This window comes from Camarhynchus parvulus, chromosome 2 (assembly GCF_901933205.1).
Source record: "Camarhynchus parvulus chromosome 2, STF_HiC, whole genome shotgun sequence".
NCBI classification, from domain to species: Eukaryota; Metazoa; Chordata; class Aves; order Passeriformes; family Thraupidae; genus Camarhynchus; species Camarhynchus parvulus.
The window spans coordinates 82,900,430-82,916,637 of record NC_044572.1 but is presented as its reverse complement, the minus strand read 5'-3'; the positions used below and the strand labels follow the sequence as shown (position 1 = coordinate 82,916,637).

At 45.4% G+C, this 16,208-nt stretch overlaps 1 protein-coding gene across 2 annotated transcripts in view; it reads left to right on the top strand.

Moving 5' to 3' along the window:
* The first annotated feature begins 4,525 nt into the window (after positions 1 to 4,525).
* Positions 4,526 to 16,208, top strand: part of GRB10 (growth factor receptor bound protein 10) — a 145,493-nt gene continuing 133,810 nt past the window's right edge. Inside the window, exons 1-2 of one of the 2 annotated variants that reach the window (XM_030944086.1) lie at positions 4,526 to 4,662; positions 4,755 to 4,988. The gene's annotated coding sequence lies outside the window, so the exon portion shown is untranslated. The remainder of the gene's footprint in view (positions 4,663 to 4,754; positions 4,989 to 16,208) is intronic. The other variant, XM_030944085.1, reaches the window with a different exon arrangement.

Below are 16,208 nucleotides of genomic sequence, written 5' to 3'. Positions count from 1 at the left end.
GAAAAGAAGGATGTAGACAGCAAGGAAGGAGAGTGTTCCCCCTGCTTCCATCTTGATGTTAAAAAGGCTTATTTTTTTTCTGGACAGCTTGTAAAAATATTTTAAGCATTTGCTTCATTTATAGTAAAAGCAACAGAAATAATTTTGAGTTGGTTTTTTTCCAGATTAACTTTATTAAAATTCTACTGTGTTAGAAGACTTCCTGTCTATTTAAGGTGAAAAGCTTTGTCCATGACAAAAGAAACTTATTATCATTTCAAAGGTTGGTCAGCACTTTTGCCTATATACCTACCAGGCAATAATGACCGAGTTGACCCTTTTTAGATAGCTAGATTCTTTTATCAGTGCATTCTACTAGTTCAAGACCATGCTTAATGCTGACTTTCATATAATGCTTTCATGAAAGTTCCTTTGAGAGGGAAAGCAGTGGCCAGATTCTGATCTCTCCTCTTCAGATCTTCTGCTATTGGATTTTCATTTCCTAAATCAACGTAATAGAAAAGAAAATTACGCCTGTTCTCAGTATATATATGAAATATAATAATGTTTCTAAAGAAAACTTCGTATCTGCTAGACAGTTTTCATTAGTCTATTTAATAAAACATGAAAATGACCTTTTTCTCTGTTGGAACTAACTGAATTGTGAGCTTAGTGTCCTTTGGCTAAGTTCCAAAATGAAAAGTCACCCTGCAGAGTTCAAATCTTTGTGGAAAGCAAACCAAGTCCACAGTACTTGAACTCCAACAGCCTTTTATTATCAGGTATTGAGTCTTAAATGTAGTGCTAAATAGAGAGAGAATGCCTATATTCTGCTTATTTTTTGGACCTGGTTTTGAACACTTAACACATGAGAAAGTTGCATTAATGCAAGTTCCTGAGGAGCAAAAATGGTAAAAAGAGCTTTTCTTGAGCTTTCTGGATATCTTGAGGTAGAGAACAAAGAGAATATAGTGATATCCTAAGCCAAATTGCACCACAGGCTCTGAGCCTGGAAGCTGCATGGCAGCAAGGTCCTCTTCAGCTAGGAGGGAACTGCGTGCCTCATCCTCTTCTCCCCCAGTGGCCTGGATTCCCTTGGGCACAGCCAGGGAGTCTCATTAGTTCTTCCATCTTCTTCCATCAGAGGTCAGAGGAATCTGTCTTCTCTAACCCTAACCCTCAACCACTGTGGAAAGAAGAAGAAAACAGGGAACTAAGACAAACTTCTGGGTACAAAGTCCTGAAGGCATCAAGGTTTTTGCCAAGGCTGTTTGCTTTTACTTTTTAGACTGTCCTTGAGCAGGAATAATGTTTACATAGTCAGAGTACATTATTGCCAACATTATTTCTTGTGTGCTTTTTCTTGCAGAAAATGATAATCCTTTCTTCTTACAGAAAATAATCAGCATTTTAGGCTGTTATTTTCATGGTACAGCATTGTGCAGGGTGTTGCCAGAGATTCACTACTTAAGAGAAAAGATAAGCATGTCCTTCGCTGCTACTGAAAAGATGCATTGCTACTTCTCCACTTAACCATTTTAGTGGTGCTATTTTGGATAAACAATCTTATGACAGTACAGTTTTGTCTTGAACGACCCAGCTGTAGTCTAGGAAACTAAACATATCTTTCCTAGTGTTTTTATTTGTCAGATGAGTATTTTCAATATTCATGTGTATCTATTTTTTTAACCCACCACAAGATGAAAAATATTATACTAATAAGACTTGAGCAATTGCTTATTTTTGTATGTATTAGAAAGAAATTTAAGTACATACACATGCTTAATAATAATTCAATTGAACATTTTATCATTGTCAAAGGCATCTTTAGAGGAATCCATCAACTCTTCTGATTTCCATACAAGTCAATTTAATGTCTTCAAAATGTAATGTTAATGGCACTCAGTGTACACACTGTAATCCTTTAAAATAATGTACACGGCAAACGGATATGTTCTCATGCATTAATAATTTAAAAGTTAATTTTAGATACTTAATATGATTAACTGATGGATCAGCAGTCTTATATATGAGAAACAGTGAGCACACTCAAAGGAAGAGCATACTGGAAGGCAGCCAGGTGGCTGCCTGCGTGATGCTTCAAAAATACCTGAGTTTTATCCCTCCAGTTTCCCTCAGTGTCAGATGCAGAGCATCACGGTCATTAAGGCGGTCTGGTTTCAAGACGGAGCGTGCAAATTGCCTCAGAGGTTGAGATAGCAAGACTTTTGGGGAAGAAGGGGATGTTTTAGACGGTGGGAATCCCTGCAATGCAATCCTGCGGGTGGTTGGCTGGCTCTGCAGCACCAGACCAGTTATATAACTTCTCTCCTTTCACTTCTCGCTTTTTGAGGACATGCTGTAACGCAGGGCTGTAAATTGATATTCTAGGGTGGAAATACTACAGATGACAAAAGTATAACCGTTGCACTGCTCAGCTAAGGAATGTGCCGGGGCAAATAGCATTAAACAGCGTGTGGAAGAGGCATGTGCTGAAGCCCTTGGCCATGCCCACAGCAGCGGGTTCTGCGAAAGCAGCAACAACTGGACACCTATTGCACAAACCCTGCTTAAATCACACAGGTACATGCACGGCTGCAAAAAAGATTATTTTCTCTTCTCTGGGAGGCACAGGGAGCAGACAAGTGGCAGCAGGTACAAGTTGCACGAGCAGAGGTTTCACCTTGATTTTGATTCACTGAAAAAAAAAATAATAATTTACAGCTAGAACAATCACCCACAGGAAAATCATCCCCAGGGGTGGGGTGAAGTCCCCACAACGGGAGGCTTTCAAGATGCGATTGGACAGGGTGACAATCTCATCCCTTTCCCATAAAAAGTTGTACCAGGTGATCTTTGGAGTTCCCTTCCAATCTGGGCTGGATCTACGTGCGCAGAAAGTTTCTTACATAAGCATGTGGGACTGTGATGCCAGCCTACTGTGAGTAGGTGCCTTCTTGCCGCTGAGTAATCTCAGGCAGAATGTGATACCACCGCCATTCACCTTTTCACTAAATAGTAACCTGGACAGGAGACAGCTTCTCCTTTGGTGAGGCACCAGCACTCTGAGGCTGGACCCACAAAACTCAAGATCAGGGTGAATACTGGCTCACAGGAAGGCAGGACAAACCAGCCCGGCGGTGGGAAGAGAGGACTGAACGGGGCTGGGAAGTGACAGCCCAGAGAACAAGGTCCCGATGGACTGGGTCAGCACAGCACAGCACAGGACAGGACAGGACAGGAAGGGCAGCAGTGGTGCTGACAGACTGAAGAGCAACGCTCAGCACGGCATCAAGCGGAGATGGCCGAGGGGAGCGCGGCGCCGAGGAGAGGCTGGGGGCTGGTGTCATGAGCAGCGTGAGCATCGAGCAGGCAGCAGAGTGGCACGTGTGTCCAAGAGGCTGAGGTGACATGCTGAAGGAAACTGGAGAGATTATTTGAGGACTTGAACAGGGAGAGCGAGTGGTGAGAACAGAGCGAGGACAGAGCAAGACCAGAGCACGGCTGGAAACACGGGGACCGGAGGGCGGGCTGATAAGAAAAGCATTCCTTTAAATACAGTAAAGAAGAGACACGGAGGAAGAAAGAGCAAGAGCAAAGAAGATATCATGTTACATTTCAAAATATATCCAGCTCGGGCGCTCAGCCACAATACTCCCATTAGTGTACATGCATTTGTCTAGGAAGAAAAGCCCAGAGATTTCTCCCACTTCTCCTTGGGCTCAATTGCCTTTTATAGGGCCGACCACTTTCTTATGAGAGGTGTTTTTGCGTCTAGTGAAGTAAATATTCCTCTCCTCACAGAGTGTGACGGCTCTTGTTGGAAGTCAATACGTTTTAAACCAGTAGCTCTTAGAGAAGCGTGCAGATTTGCTTCCCTTAAAAGAACTTTTCTACAGTCCGAGTTATTTGCAAGCTACTTGCAAATCGGATGGCTCGGAGCTACCGTGGTGAAACAGCGAAGGTCGCAGTGCACAGAAGTTCGCAGCAGCAGTCTGTAGGAGTGCTAGTGGCAGCCTGAGGATGCCGGGAGGGCAGGGCGCTTTGCAGTACGGAGGAGCTCTGAAGAGCCCACCGTCCTGCCGGCACACGCCGGGATCCCGCTCCGTGCCGTATGGAGCGCAGGAAGGGGAGCCGGGACACTTGCCCTGCGCAGTTTTGCGGGGAAAAATGTGAGAACAGGACAGGACCGACGAGGTTAAAGAAAAAGTCCGAACACAAATGCCTCGCGCGTGCAGATGCTCTGTTGGTTTTATTTTAAAGACAAAACAGCCCTTCCCAAGAAAAGCACGCGCCGGTGCTACCTGCGGGTGAGCTTTTGTTAGAGGGCAGGAGACCCGCCACAGCCCCACGATGTGCCGCCCCCAGCGCCGCTCGCCCCGGGACGGGCGAGGGCGGGCAGGGGCGCCGCCGCCGCCACACCACCCGCGGCCGCCGGGGCTCCTAGCCGCCCCCCCACTCGGCGGGGCGCGGGCCGGGGCTGCGGCTGCGTGCGGCGGGGGCGGGAGCGGGGCGGGGCCCGCCGGGAGTCAGCTGGGCGCGAGGGGAGAACGCGGCGGCGGCTGCGGGCGCCGTTAGCACCGGAGCCGGCGGCGCGGACAGGCAGGCAGAAGTTTTCTCCGCAGATCCCTCCCGCAGCCCGGGGACGCCTTGCGGAGGCGCGAACGTCCCTGTTCGCGTTGGGTGTGTTTTGCTTTTTTTTTTTCCTTCCTCCCCCTTTTTTTTTTACTTAATTGCCTTTTTTTAAATTTTATGCTTTTTAATTTTTTTTTCAGTTTTAATTTTTTCTTTTGTTACTGCTGGTTTTGAGGCGCGTGGCTCCGAGAGCTCGCTCTCCCCCGCCCGCGCCCCACTGCACCGCGCCGCCCGGAGGATCCCCCTCCCCACCCGCGCTCCCGTCCCCCCCACCGCCGCGCACGACCCTTCCCCCGACCCCCCGCGCCCGCCCCAAACTTGGTGGGTGCGCGGCGCCCGGCGGGGACGGTGCCGGCCGCCTGCCCGCCCTGCAGGTAAGGGGCCGGGGGGCGGCGCGGGGCGCGCAGGGGGGCGGCGGCTGCTCCCCCTTGGGAGCCGCAGCGGGGTGAGGCCGGGCCGGGGTGGGTGAGGGCTCGCCGGCTTCTCGGTAGCGGAGGCCGGTGGGAAGAGGAGGAGGAGAGCAAACTTCCTTTTCCTGGGGCCGCCGGCGAGCCCCCCAACCCCCTCCCCACAGTGCCCGCGGGGAGCGCTCCCCTCCCGGCGCGGAGCCCCCGGGGTTGGACGGGGTTCGGCCGGCGGCCGCGGGGCTCGGGGGATCGGCCCTTTTTCTCGACTCGGGGCTTCCTTGCCGCGTTTTGTTTGCTCGCTGCTGCGCGCCTCGCCCCGGCGGTGCCGGGAGCCGGGCTTTCCCGTCGCCCCGCGCTGGAGGAGAGCAAAGACCTGCCCCGCCAACTGCTGGTGGTGCTGCTGCCGCCGAAACTCCCCGGTATTCCCCCCGCTCCGTTCGGGGTTTGCGGGAGGGCTGGCGGATGGGCAGTTCGCAGAAATGCCACCCCGGGGTGCTGCCACCTTCCTGCTCATCCGCGGCGGGGATGTGCGGCCGTGTGCCCGCCGGAGAGCGGCCCTGCCGAGCCCCGGCCGTGCCCACAGCCCCTCGCTGGTCCGGGAGACCCTTCCCTGGGGGCGGTGCGGAGCTTCCCCTGTCCCCGCTCCCCGCCGGCGAGAGGCGGGCACGCATGGCTCTCATTGTATAACCCTGGTAGTGCAAGCCGGGCTGAAACTGTGGCATCTTTATAAGAACAGTTTGCAGTTAATTGGTTTGGCAGATGAACTCCTGCACAATCCTCTTGCCCGCTTCTGTTGCTCGAGTGCCAGCGCCCCCTCCCATCCCTTTCCCCCTTTTCCCCGCTTTTCTTTGAAGCGTCGCATAACTCTGTATTGCCAGCAGGATGGAAAGTGCTGATTCAGCAGCCAGGAGCCCCACTCCATCTGAAGTGGTGGTCTGCCTGAAATGTTCCCATTTGTTGAAATGGGAACATGTGTTGCTGGTATGTCAAAGCAGCATTTGTCAGGTTTTCTAAAACAGACCCAAAGAATGTGCTTTGCTTTTCTCTTCACCAAGGCAGAATGAGTTTGGGGTTGGGGCAAAGCGGGCGGGGGCAGGATACAAGGGATGTGGGCATCTGGCACCTTCAGTTACGCTTCGAAGGGGCAGCTGAAATTGTTTTGCCTCTTAAAGGTGCTGATGTGTTTTAATGGAGATGTTGTAGGATGTGTAGCGAGGATGCATTAACGCTCCAGCTCCATCTATTCCGGAGTTCTGAGGCCAGTAGTTGTACTTACAGCTCTAGAAAGGGTACAGAGAAGGGCAACAAGGCTAATCCTAGGATTAAAAGGAGTGAGTTATGAGGACAGGTTTAAAAAAAACCCACCACAAACGCATGGAGATTAGAAAACCTGCTTGAAAAAGGGGAAATATGCTTGAAACTTTAGATGAGAGCTCTGGCTGTGCTTCCTGATGCTTTTGGGGCTGAGGCAGGGTGCGGGAGCTAAGCAGGATGCTCTTCCCATGCTGTTAGTCTTCCTCCAGGGCTTAACCTCTCAGAGCAGCATAAGAAGGAGAGCAGTTCCAGAGCTGTATTCCTCGGGCTACCTTTGTACAGGTGTACGTTAATATCAGAGCTGCTTGGGTTTTCTTTCTCTAACACCGGACTCTTTAAAATTCAGCACAGTGTAGAGCAAACAGCAGAGCCTGAAGAGCGCTGTTTGGTAGCTTTCCTGCAAACAGTAAACTGACAGAGCAGCTGACCCTGACGCTTGCCTCTGGTGCCTGTTATACCATGTTCTGGTCTGATTTATTTTCTTCACTTGGACGTTATTTGTTCTTAAAGTAGGTCTTGTTTGCCCTGGCTACATATTAAAGATACTGTGGTACTTGCATGGTTTTCCTTGGTTTTGTTAATCAAACTATCCCTTCTCTTAGCACTGTGTTAGTTGGCTTCTATCCTCACATACAGCCGCACCTGGATTTCAGAAGTCTCTTCCTGTGTTTTTAATGCCTAGTCCAAAAGCTCTGCCTAAATGCAAAATGGATTTCTGCATCTCAGTTCTGCTGAAGTGTATGGTGTGCGCTCTGTGAATAAAATAAGTGTTTGCAGCCCTCTGTCTTGCAAGTGCTTAAATGACTCTAGCAAGAATCGTTGTGAAGGTTTTTTAGAAATCTTTGGTCATGTTCTCATCTGTGCTTGGGATGTAAATGGGCAAAAAGTATCTGGATCTTTCTGGCAAAGGTATCCTTCCAAGGCAGGGAGTTCCCAGCTGGCAGAGGAGAGGCATAGCTGGGTCATGCACTGCTTCTGCCAGCAGCACCAGAGTGTTGTGCTGGGAATTTATTTTCTGACAGCCCCAAACGAGCGGATGTCCCTCTGGACTATGAGGCACATCAGCTTCCCTGGGCATAGGTAGCAGTGGCAGCAGGCAAACTGAGGGGCTCCTGGCTGGTGTCACTCTGGGTGGGACCCTACTGTTGCTCCCTTTTGCTGTGCCTCTCTGCATGTGGTTGCGGAGGTGATGGTGCTAAATGAGGCCAGATTTTTAGGTATAACTTCTGCCTAGACCAGCTCAGCTCTGTCTTAGGAAATGTGTGTGAAATGCACTCAGGTGCTTCTTCAGACCACTGAAATGTGGGGTGGGGAAATAGGTGGAGGGGTGCCTTTTGATGTCCAGTGCATTGGTATGCACTTTTAGGATGCATTTAAGTATTTGCTCAATTAAAAATTTCACTGGTTTCAGCAAACACTGTGGTGAAACCCCTTACTCTTTTCTGCTGGCCTTTTTATGCTAAATCGCTGAGTGGACTTTATTAATGGGGTCAGGGGAAAAGCTTCTCTTTACTTTGTGCTAACATTTCTGTCCAAACTAAGACTAAGGAAGCCTGCTTTTCTTTGAATTTATCTCAGCTATGACAGCATTGTTGCCGCTTCACAGTGCAGTGTTTCTCAAGTGTGCCCACCTGGCCCAGTGTTTTCATAAACAAGGAAGATAACTCCTGAGACCTCTGCCTCTGTCAGGCTTGCATGCAGCTTGCCAACTGGCTTGGCTACAGTGTGATTGCATAAGCCTCCTTCTGTAGGAAAGCAGGCTAAGAAGTTAGGATTGTTTTTCTTGGAAACTGGACCTGCTCCTGTCTATGTCCAAAATATACCAGTTGCAACTCTTCACCCAGGGAAATCTAGGAATGGAGATCCTTTACCAAAAAAGTTGAAACCCCACAATCTTTTTTAGGAATTGAAAGGGATGAGGTTGCCAAGGAATCCCTTTATTAGCATTGAGCTTTAATTACAGGTTTACTATCTTTACACTGCCTGCTGGTCAAGAGAGCATGTTGCAATCTAAACTTGGATGTGGCAAAATAGTCTTGATTCCCATTACTTTTTCTCCCAAACCAGTGGTTGTTTTGAAACATGATATTATGAAGTAAACAGATGCCACCTCACTGACTTCTCTTTCTTTATACATGTTGAACTGTGCACTTCTGAGCTAGTCCTGTGCCAGGTCTTTCCTATTCTCATGCCATCTGTTGAACTGGATAGCAGTTTTCCCTTTAGCTCAATATGGCTCCTCTGTCACATTGGGAATGTGGAGAGCACTATCCTAGAGAGCCAGATTCCACTATGAGAGCATCATTAAAGAAAAGTGTTCATCAGTGCGAGGCATCCTGTCTACAGACAGTCTCTTAACATCTTCAGTGATGAAACAACTAGAATAGCCTGACTTTAGAAGATTTGGTTACATATATTTGACATTCCCTTTTCTTATATGCTTTATTCCCCTGGATGCCATCTTGTCAGCAGGTACGTGTGTAGAGAGACAGACAGGCACTGTTTTTCATACAGGTCCATTCATCTGAAAATGGAGGTCATGGTTTCTAGCAGCTTTTGGACTTCAGATGTCCATAGAAGCACTGAATAGCAGTGCCAGGGTATCCTGAAACTTTTTAATAAAGAGATGTTCGCATTCACATTAATGTGCATCCATTGACTGAAAACTTCCTTGCCTTCCTAGGATCTTCCATAAGTCATAGATGGATCAGTTCATACAGAGCATATGCATATGGACATGGCTCTCAGGACTGAAGGCATTGCAAGTTCATCCTCTGCTTTAGAGTAGTGCCCTTGTGACAGTTCTGTCTTTCCTGGTCTCTATAAGAGGAAAGACCAGGGCATTCTGTTTAATGGTGAGGAGTAGTTACTCACAAAAATATGAGATTATGAGCACTGGGTGAGTCACTTTCCTTTAGAAGATGGCAGCAGCTTTATGGATGCTGCTTGGGTTTTTACAGACAAGCAACCTGTAGTGGCACTGACCAGAGACTCAGGTGTGAATGGAACAAAAATGTAGGCAGGATGAATAAGGATGGGTTCTTCAAAGCCCAGCACTAATGCTCATTTACAAGTCAAGAGAGCTTTTAATGAAACCTGCTAATTGCATCCCAATTAGTTAACCCATGGGGAATGCAGATTACCACTCCTGAATGGTTACAGTAAAAGCTGTCATGAAGATCAGTTGTTTTAAAGTGGATGGTCTTTTTAGCAGTGTAGGACACTTTCTCCCATATCATGGATAATACAACATGTAACTACTGCTGTAAATTAGTGGGAGGGACCTTCTTCTTGAATCCTTTCAGAAACCTTTGGTAAGTTGTTACATCCCTGGGTATCAAATGATAACTTCGGAGTGAGTAAAATGGTAGAGGAAAATGTGTAGTTCTCTGACATATGAAGTAAAATTACAGGTTATATCAAACTTGTAGATTGCCAGACTAGATCTGGAATAATCTAGGCACATGGCATGTAAGTCTACCTTGATACTGAGAGAGGTGAAATGTGTCTCTTGGAATTCTGCAGTTTTCAGGACTGCTGTCTTTGAGATTGTGCTGTTTCAGGTGCAATGGGATAAGGCATATTTGCTGGAATGGTTTGACCTTTTCTTGGAGAAGGATCAGCAATGATAAATTCCCCCTTTACCACATAATGATGGAACAGACTCTGTTTATTCTTTCCTAAAGTGAGAACTGGGGAGTGGGTGTGGGGGATTGAAAGTCTTGATTATATTATGCTGTGTATTTCTGAAAAGAGCTATGGGACAATGGTTGATAGTCATGGTCCTTGGATGCAGAGGTGATGAGTGCCGTAGACAAATTTCCTGAGAACACCATGGCCGTCTCTGCATTCTCTTCTTGTGGGCAGATGCTGTAGAATATCTGAGAAAGAAACACGGTGCCCTGCTTCTGTTGTATTCTTTTGTTGGACTCCAGGGGAAGACTGCAAGAGCTTTTCCCATTATCTTACCCTCCTGCTGTTGAGCTGTCATCCTTAAGCCAACAGCAGCAAGTTGAGCAGCTATGTTGATCTTAATGCCCAACAATTGTGTTAATGGTTGCAGTATTAACCATTGGGCAGTTTTGTTGCTCTAGCTGTAATATTCAATGTATGTCTCAGCAAGTCTGTTTCAGCGTTTTTGGAGGCCAAATCCAAGAACCATGGGGACGTTCCAAAAAAGACTGTTTTGCACAGACAGGGATGAATGGGGTAATTGTAAACACATGTTTGGTTAAACCACTAGCAAACCAACCTCTCATTCTTCCCAGCCTCCATCAATGCCAGCTTCTACTATGCTCATAACAGGACAAAAATAGGAAATTACTTTCCTGGCAGACAAACCATAGAGGAAATACCATACCATCCTGTTGGAATAAACCTATAGCCCAGTGGGAAGGAGCTCTCCTGCTGAGCAGCAGTGGGGATTTCTGCATTTGTTCGCACAGTAAACATCAGAGCGTGGTCCTTCCACTCCCTTCACGCTCTTGCTGCAGAATTTGTGTCAGCAGAGAAATCTGAGAAACTGAGTGTCTGCATCCAAGCTGAGCCTGTGGTTGCTGAAGGCAGCTAAGTAAGGGTGGATATTACTCCACAAGACCAGTATCATTCTTCCATTATGCATCCCTGGTGAGAAAATCAATAAGCAGGGAGAATCTGTCAGTCTCTAGAGTCTTTTCATGGTGGAGATTAGCACTTGATGAACACTTAGAGACTTCTTTCAGTGCCCAGCATCTAAAGTCTCCCTTTTGATGACTTGATCTAGTGGCTGGAGCTCTGTCCAAACTCATGTTATTGGTTTGAAGCATAGACTAAATTTTCAGAAGTTACTTTTGTACTTTGCTTAACTTTATTTCTAGCTCAAGTTCAGGTATTAATTTAAATTTTGAAACTGTGAGGAAGGGAATCCATTAAATGTCATCCCGATCTCTTTCAATGCTGATGTTGCTGTTAGTGAAATATCTGTGGTTCTGATTTAACACTTAAGCATATTTTTGGTGAGGGATTTGCAAATAGGCTTTGTGTCTGTGCATGCTTCATATATTTGTAGATGTCAAAACTAAATGGCAGCAAGGATTTGAATCTTTTACTAGAGAAAAAACTGCTAGAAAAATTTTCCCAGATACTGACTTTATTGGAGCATGGTAGGACAAGGTAGTTGTATATTAGAAAGGATTAGAGCAGAAGTTTTCAAGGCTGAAATAAAAATGGGGAGGTGATTTTTTTTTCTCCCTGCTTTCTTCTTTCCTTCTTTTCCATGATGTTCATGCCTGCCAAACTACTAGGTACGGATTCAGATAGGAGAACGTTCTCTCTCCTTAAATGGGAATTAAGAGAGGGGGTGAGAAGGACTGGGGGAAGGTAAAATCTGTGGGTTGGTCTTGCTTAGTGTACTGTTAAAGCTCTGAGCATCCTTGGAAAGGAATGAGGAGCTTTTATTATATCAAAGCACAAGTGTGGAATTAAACTTCAAGGAGTTGGAAAAGCTAAAAATTCAGAAGGCTTTGGCACAAGACAAAAATATCACAAGCTTTCCTAAAAGGCCTGCTGTCCCTTCTGGCTCAAATGTATTAAGGTCCATTTAGGAGAATGTTAAGGGAGAAATATGTATTGTGAGACCATCGATTATTTCTGAATTAATGTCTTGTGGGGGATCATTCTTCATTCTAATAGCTGCTCATGCTGACATCACCCAAGATGTCAGGGGATTATGTCAGAATTCAGGCCTTGATATTGTGCAGAACAATGGCTCAAGTGCTGGCAGATGCTTTCTTGGAGGGTCAGGTTGCTTTTGTTTATCCTGTCCATCTCTAACTGTGATGTTCCAGTTACTGTACATGGTCACAGCAAGAGATGTAGTAAACAATTTCCAAGAGAGGCTTATCTGTGCAGTATGATGGTGAGGACAAAGTACTTCTTGCCTCTGCATCTTATGCTAGAGGCAGATTTGCCATCATCTAGATGCACAATGCATGCATTTTTAATGCTTTATGAAAAAGCTCACCAGCTGTAACATTGTTTTCTTTTGTTTTGTTCTGTTGTTTGTTGTATTATGTTTGTCATTCCAGGAATTCTGAACTGAAGTCAAAAAGTTGGGTCCAAAAGCGGGTGGGTTTGGTGGTGGGGGTTTTTTTTCCCCTGTTCTGTTGGTTGGTTTGTTGGTTTTTGTTTTTCTTTTTTCTCCTCCCTGGCTGTTGGGCACCTAGCTTTAGTTTTTAAATTATTATAATGAAAGCCCTTGTGGTTTAACCTGTCAGGCAGCTAAACACCACGCAATTGTTCATTCATTTTACCCCCACATCAGTGGGATGGGGAAGAGAATTGGAAAGAAGGCAAAACTCCTGGGTTGAGACAGTGGAGGAGAACTGAAAAGGAAGGTAAAATAGTAACAACAACTGAAGAAGCGTATACAAAAAAGTGATGGATGATTAGTGTAGTTGCTCACCCTCTACTGGTTGATGCCCACCCAGTCTCCAAGCAGCAGACCACTGCCTTTCCTTAGATTTTTTGTTCAGCATGATGCCATGAAGTATGGAATATTCCTTTGGCCAGTTGGGGTCAGCTGTCCTGGCTGTATCCTTTCCCAGCCTATTGTTTACCCCAAGCCTCATCACTGATGGGATGAGAAACTGAAGAGCTGTTGACTTGGTGTGAGCCTTATTCAGCAATAACTACAACACTGGTGTGTTATCAGTATTATTCTCATACTAAATCTGAAACACAGCTCTGTACCAGCTTCTAGAAAGAAAATAATTCTACCCCAGCTGAAACCAGATCAGCCCTGTGATGGGAAAGAAATTGAAATAGCCCTCTATAATGCTCTAGAAATGAGTAGATTGGAATGTCACAGTCCATGTGTGATCTTCATGAACTGATTATTTTGAGATACTTTGCTGGTAGGCTATTATAACATTACAGGTAGTCATCACATTTAGCAGTTGAAAAGTTTTTGGAGAGGCATTGTTTATTTTCCAAAAGGCTTCAAGAGAATTGAGCAGCAAGACTATGAGATGAGCTGTAGGAGTGGATATCAAATGCTGTTCAAGTTGCTGACATCTCTAATGTGTACTCAGACTCATTTCACATTTGGCATGCATTTTTTTGTTCTAGAGCTGATGCTAATAAAGGTCAGGAAAAATCTCTGTGGCGTTCCTTGCTAGCAAAGGTGGATTACACTCTTAACACATGAGAAGTCAGAGGAGCATTGCAAAGGCTGTTGCAGCTGATGCAGTTTAGGTGTGTGGTAACACTTGTAATGCCTGGTTGAATTGTAGGATAATTTTCTTCCCTAGCGTGCTTTGAAAAACAGTATTGATACAGCCCTCAGTAGGAGAATGGCATTGCAATATATCTTGCTAGTCTAAGCCTTAGGTATTTTTGGTAAATATGTAATTGATCTTCATTTACTTGGAAATGATTCCACTTCCCAGGAGCTGGAGAAGTTCTCACAGGTGTTTGGAAAATGGATGATTTTGAAAACTTCAGTGAAAGAGTCCTGTGCTGTAACAGCCTGACTTTGTTTTGCTTGTGTTCATCTCTGAGAACTTCTTGGGTCCTTCATGTCCAACAGTCCAGCTCTTCCTTAGCAAGATTTATTCCCCAGGGATCTCATTTAAAATTCACATGAGCTAAGGTGTAGGCGATGTGAAGTTGCCTTTCAGGTCAATTTGACAGTGCTTGGTAGAGTTTCAGGAAGACAGCACATGTGCAGCTGTCAGAGAGGCAGGTCACTTTTACCTCTTTGAGTATTTAAATACTAATTTTTTGTGTGTGTGAAAGCTCTACAATTTGAAGAGGTGAAAAAAAACCTTTCCCTGGGATGAGAGGCACATTTTCATTTCTCAAAGGATGTGGGCTATGCTAAGAGCTGACTGCTACCAAAAGCTGACAATGTTTTGTTGGAGTGTTTGGGTGTCTTCCTGTGGGCCAGCTTGTGGCTCACTGCATGTGTGCATGGCTGACTCTCTGACTGGGTAGGAAAGCTCTCCTGTGTGCTTGTTTTTTCTGGGATTGGTTTTCTTCTGGGTTAAAGGATGGGATCAGTTCTTGAAAGCATGTGGTGGGGCAGCTGAGGTGAGGTGCTCTTCCAGGGAAAGGAAGAGAAATGAGAAAGAAGAATAGATCCCATGTCTTTTCGTGGTCCAGCTTGCAACCCATCAGCTTTTTTTTTATTTGTGAATTTCAACAAATCTTATGGAGCTACACAAGCAAACAAGCTAAAGACTAAACCTGGCTTTGTAGAGGGTCTCCAGAGCCTGCCAGTATTTGCAAGGTTTACCTGTTGAAGGGAGTTTTCTGCAGTATGTGGAGGTTAACCTTGTGTTTGATCTCTTTGCTGCCCTGGAATGTGGATCAAATAGATGTTGTGTTTATTCATGTCTTTTTAATTTTACTTCTTTTTCTAATAAAATAGACCTGTGGTGCTGGGTTGTTTTCTTAAAATGAATCTGAAATGTGTCAGTGCTAGGTGGGGTTTTTATTAAGCAACTCAGCCGTAACAAAAATGTTACTCTTGCTCTTGTACATTTAAAGAAGATAAAAATAGCACCTTCACAGTTTCAGGAGATTATGTAAGGTATGTGTAGCTGTATCTTTTTATATGATCGTCATGAAACAGAGCAACTGAGGAAGTTACTGATAATAAATCCATCCTTCTTCATATTATGAAAAATAGTAAGCATGACGGCTGTTCAAACACCAGAGACTTGGTTGACTTGCTCTGAAATGTAGTGGTAAAACATATTTGTTTCAGACCAGTTACCAGCTGAAATGTTTTTTTTTCTTGGAATGTCTCATCTGTTCGCAGTCTCAGAATCCCAGAACTGCCTGTGAGCTGGTTCAGCCGTTCTTCTCTGATCAGGAAGGGTTTCTGTAGCCAAAGTCAAATAAAGGCATTTGAGGTGACTGCTCTGGTATCTGCTGGGACATGGCCTTGATGGCTGTGGGGCAGATCCTGCCCTTGAACACCTGAGACTCTTGAGGGGCTGCCTTAGAGCTGGGGTTTCTCAGCCATGCTAAAGCTAGTCTGCTTTAGCCTGAAAAAATCCCAACCAAACGACAACTCTGCAGACTGAAAACCAGAATGAGTTCTTCTGTAATTTCAGTTATTATTCTTGGCTGTGGTAAATGTGAAATGATTTTTGGGGCAAGGTGACATGTCATGGATTTTCTTCATTTTACCAAACAGAGTTTTGGAAGACTTGGAGTTCAGGTTCTTGGGTTCAGGATTGCACGGCAGTGACTGGTGTTTCTCTTCAGAAACATTTCTGAATAGTTTTTTCCATAATTTTAGCACAAAAATGGTTGAGTTTTGACTAGCTCAGTCCTTCTGGCTGGATACCAGTTCCATTGTATATGGACTCTTGGGTGGATGGATGGAAGAAGAGATCTTTTCTCAGCCTTTGTTGCAGGGACTTGCCTCCATCTAGAAACAGTTTGTCTTTTGAAAGGTCATTTGGAGAGTGACAAGATGTGTATTAAATGTTCTCCCCTACCCTGTGTTTTACTTTGAGCACTCTTCAGCTGCTGACTGAACTTCAGGTTTTATAGCAGATGCTACTTACGATTCTTCAGTTGCTTGGCATAGCTGTGTCAGGTTTTGGGGCTCTTGAGATGAAGGAAGTAATGAATGAGCAGTAATTTTATGGGCATACTAATGTGGTTGTGTACAAATAGCAAGTTTTTTCCTCTTTTTGGGATATCTGGCCAACTTGTGCCTCCAGCCATGTCATATCTGTACTGACCTTGGCAGTGGTTCAGAGAAGATTCATCCAGCCAGAGAAGCATTCATGGGACAAGTACTTTTAAAAATTAATTGTTTTATTTATTTTTCTAAAGTGTGTTGGGACTGAAGCTTTCTTCCTGTGTGCAACTGTG